Below are 4,941 nucleotides of genomic sequence, written 5' to 3' on the forward strand. Positions count from 1 at the left end.
CTGGAAAACATGAAGATAATTGTTTGTACAATTTTTCTTTGTGAAGTGCCACCTGCCAGGCTGTCTGAAGTATAATTAATTTACAGACACAGAACTAGAAGCTGCTAAGGACAAGCACGTTTTCTTAACAGTAATGCAGAAGGGCATGTCCTCAATATATTTGTTTGTGTGTTTCTTTCTAGCATGACTGTGGAAAGAACAGTCTCAGATCAGTCCTGGGATGCTAATATTGAAAAGCCTAAGTTTTGCTTCTGTGAGTAGTTCTGATGGCTTCTGTGCCCTCCAGGGTGATGGAGGGCAGTAAATCTGTTGTCCTGCTCCAAACCACGCACTCTCTAAATACCTGTGAAAGCTTTAGGTTGTTCTCCTCAGTGTCCCCCCCTCTTACACATTCCTCAGTAGGAGCTGTTTCTCTGAGGATCGTCCTTGGAGGCCACTAAAGAGCAGTGCCATCATGGTGATGCAGTCTGGACACTTGCTCTTTTCTCTGTCCTGTTTCCACCATGGCAGCAGTAAAGGTACCGTGCATGCTCTTACCTACCCTGCCTCAGTCTCTCCCTCTCTGTTCCAGGGTCTGTTTGCCCTTGGCCAGCTGCCTTTACTCCCAGGAGATGAAGAACTGCATACTGATGGAAGAGTTGAACTGCTTTTTGGGTAAGCTTAAAATATTTTGCAGTAATCAACTCTGCAATTATTTTGGGGTGCTTAGGCATCACCTTGCTCTAAAACACCACCAAATCTTTAAGGTACAGGGGGTTGGAGGGCAGCCTAAACCCCAGATTTTTCATCCACTTCTGCTGGGATTGGGCTGTGTTAATGAGGTGGAAAACGGAGAAGTTCTCAAGTCAACATCCTATACAGCAATACAGGGAAATGTAATGTGAAGGATTTCTTCCATGTGCTTCTCTGGGGGGGAAATGATGTGGAACAACTATAATGAGTAACTTCTCTTTTGAAAATGATTTACAAACCTTAATTAAAATGTTTTGCTGTTACCTGCTGCTCTTCACCAATAAGCCTCAAAGTGGCTGATGAAAAAGTATTATTGTGCCTGTCTTACAATGCAGATATCAAGGTCTGGATGTCCATATGGGCTGGGGTCTGTAATTTTCTTTAACTGGAGTAAAGGACTGTATTGCATCAGAGAACTGAGTCCAGCGTTATGTAAGCAGGGCCAAAGGCAAGTCACAAGCTGTTTTAGGTTTATAATAAGAATTTCCTGGTTTTCAACCCTTTGCTCATTCCACTCAACCATACTGCCTCTCTGAAGTTCTAGTGGTGCGGAAGGAAGAAGATGCTTTATGATCCTTGATGACTATAATGTAGCAAATAAAGCTCTAGGGTGCTTTCAAGCTCACAGTGATCTCATGGGGTGGAAAATTAATCACGCTGCAGCTACTGGAGAATATATATTTTTTTTTTACATTAGCTACTTGGGTCTTTTTCCAAACCAGAAGATGATAAAGCGCTTCCCACTACTGGAGGAAGACAAAAGAAAGTGTCATCAACACAAGCAAAATAAGCTGCATAAGCTTGTTCAGACCTCTGGTTACTAATCTAATTCATTTACAATCATTTTTGGCTCTAGAAATAAGAATTATTTCCAAACTAAACAGATTTTATTTTTTTCCCCCAGATACCCCGGTCAGATTGTTGCAAATGTATCTTAAATCTTTGATCAGGTCTCTCTGACTCAGCTGCCAATCTTTTCTTAACACCAGAATTTTGGTGTGTTCTGTATAAATGCATAGACAGTCAAACTTTTGGAAAGTGCTTAGAAACTGTTCCCTGCAGTCAATAAGTATCAGTAGATGCAGCTAAAATAAAAAGCAGATGGTGATTTGAGGTTTCCTGAGACTCACGATATCCCTACTGAAAAAAAAAAAATCTTAGTCAGCTTTGTTTTTTCCACTTCTTTCTCACAGACTAATTTTGTCTTCTTACACCAGAGATCTTTCCAGAGACCTCTTTAATACTGCAAATAGTGGAGAGTCCCTTTATGGCCCCAGATTCACTGTGTGTAGGGTAATTCACAAGTGCTGCAGATTGATGCTCCCAGGGTTTCTTTTCCAGCTGAGTGCTTGTCCTTATCTAAACGAGGCTGTCTGGGCTTTCAGGCACAGCTGCAGTCCCTCTGTAAGGCTGGAGCATTCCCCTTCTGCAGGCTGCAGCAGCCCAGGAGCAGTGGGATTTCACATGCTCTGAGCAAGGCCAAGCTTAGCGTCTTCCACCTTGGCATTGCTACATCACTGCAGGGTAGCACATGGAAGTCTTGTAGCTGCCACAGCAAAGCCAGCTCTCTGGGACTGCCCTGCTGCCACCTTTTCATGACATCACACCTATGCTACCTTCTCACAACCTGTCAGTGAAAAACCTAGGTCAAAACTGATCTGGGAAGAAAAGATAGAGGGTTTTTTTGGCTACTATCTGCCCTCAACTTAGCCTAGAGCTTTTTCTGAAGACAAAATGCAGCCCTGTTGCAAAACAATTGGTAACTACCTGTTCTTTGAACTTCAGCAATGGAAGGCTCTTTCTACCCTAATTAAACCTCTGGAATCAAGGCTCTATAGTAAGTAATGCACTCTCAGGAGGTGCTGCACATCATCATCTCCTTCCACTCCCCGGTGACTCCCACCGCAGGCTCTTCCTAAGGGGGGAAAACTGGAAGTTCAACAAGAACAGCTTAAAATAGGAGGAAACAAATGATCATGAAATGAAAGAAGTACTGACAAAACCACTCAGCAAAGCCTGCTGGTCATGTTTAGGCTTCTCAGTTCCTCTTGTGCGAGGCTGCAGCATTTACTGGAGTGTGCTGAGTCGCTGCGTGCAGGAGAAAGGTCAGGAATAATTGTGAGGGTTGGCACCCACAGAGCTACAAAGGTTTCCATGAAATATTTTGTCTTGCAGCCAGCTGTTTCCTGACATAAACTGGGCACAATTCTTGTTAGTCCTTTGCCATACCACAAATTTAATTTAGAGGCTCATGAAACAACTCAGCAAGATGAAAAAAAAAGTGAATCATAAGAAAAATAATTTTTACGATGAATTTTTTATTTCTGTAACATATGGATGCAGAACAAGAACTCCGGATACTTTTTTTTTTTTTTTACAGACTTTGTGAAAATTAACAAAAGCAGTCTGAAACATGGTGGTGGTCTCTAAATTGCTACTCTAGCCTTATTTTAAGTATGCATTAGGTCCTTTATGCTTTTCTTTATGCTTTGGAGTTGAATAAAAAGCCTGTAGCTCATTTTCATAGCTGCATTTTTGTCTCAGAAGTAAGTACAGTCTCAGTTCAGGCCCTTTTCCATGGGCTTATGTCTATTTTTATTCCCATTTATTAAGTCAAGTGAACATCTCTGCCCCAGGGTCTGCTTTATCGGGGCAGCACTTTTCATTGTGGTGTCTGACCCTTTAGGCATCCAAATCTAGGCAGAGCAGTGATGTTCCCCCTTCATCCTTTCTCTGCTTGAGGAAATGTGATTGCTCAGTAGATGTATCACTGCTTGAGCTCTTGTTGGGGTAAGTCCCCAGCTGTGCATGGTCCCTAAACAGTTTCCAGTCCTCCTTAGGAAGCAGTGCCCCATTCACTGGCATTTCCCTAGAGGAGTAGATGTCATTGGAGAGGAGGGAAGGAACTGCCAATCAAAGTGAAATCCAGGGGGGACTTTGAGTGTCCAGACAATATTCAGTCTATTCAGTGCAGTGCAGAGGATGAAAGCCTCAGGTGGCTCCTGTGGTGACTTCTTTTGTTGTCTCAACAACTTTTAAAAAGAAAGCACAACAGGTTTCAGGGTCAGAGCTGTGGTAGGGAAGCTTATGGGGAAATAAAAAACATTCCTCACTAAGAGTGGATCGGTATCTGGACTCATGCAACATTCAGTCCCATTTCAGATGCTAGTCAGTGGGTTTCGTGCAGTCATTAAATGAAATTCCAGAAGTACAAAGAGCACAGAAGACCTCTAGGTCTGAAGAGACGCTTAAACTGAGGTTAGATGCCTCAATATTAGATGATGTTGTGGAAAGTATTTGTTGTGCTTTAAATATGCCCAATCAGCATCACCTTGATCTTCTCTGTAGTCAACAGTTTCAGCTGTTTTCCCTGGATAATCTAGACAATGATATTGTGATGAGAGGCAGAGAGAGACTCCAGCAGCAGGGTCTAGCACTGTCCTTCTGGTCCCACCCCTGTGATTTCTGTCTCTCCTCTTTGCTCTATGCAGATGTTGAATAATGCTGGAGATAGGATTGTGGTTGGATGCAGTCTGCCACTGAGGGCCCTGGAGAACTGAAAGGAAGAATCTGAGACTCTGTAGAACATCTTTTTTAATTTCTGCTGTCTCCTGGCGGTAAAGGAAAGGACAATGCCAGTAAATAATAAGTTTCTGCAATGATTTGTCCTTCAGTGACAGAACTTTTCCTTTAAACTTGCTCAATATGCCATTTGCTTTCTCATGCTCTTGTTGTGATACTATATTGAATTTCTGCTTCCTCCTCACTTTCAATTAATGCAAGATGAGCCTTTTACAAAGGCCCTGTGGGAGTCAGGCACCCATTTCTCAGCAATTTTCCATCTGAGCTGGCACCAAATTTGCTCAGACAATCCTTGAAATCTCACCCGTGGAGTCTGATCAGTAAGTAACGAGTCCTCCTTGGAAACTATGATTATGACAAAGGTTCCCAGCAATAAACACCACTTTGTTATGCTTGTGACGTGCATGCAGTTGATTCATAACAATAATGACACTTTTCACCTAGGTAGCTGAGCTGAAGGATCAGAGTCAATATTTCCATTTTCCCAGTGTTTCATACAAATCTCTGCATTTGTCATTGACAAATGAAAGAGCTTCAGAAATGTTTTCTCCATCATTTGTCTCTTGGAACATAAACCAAACAAGGAAAGTTCATGTTGTATCACAAAGAGGAGGAAAAAAAAAAAAA

The sequence above is a fragment of the Indicator indicator genome, chromosome 23, assembly GCF_027791375.1.
Source record: "Indicator indicator isolate 239-I01 chromosome 23, UM_Iind_1.1, whole genome shotgun sequence".
Taxonomy (NCBI): domain Eukaryota; kingdom Metazoa; phylum Chordata; class Aves; order Piciformes; family Indicatoridae; genus Indicator; species Indicator indicator.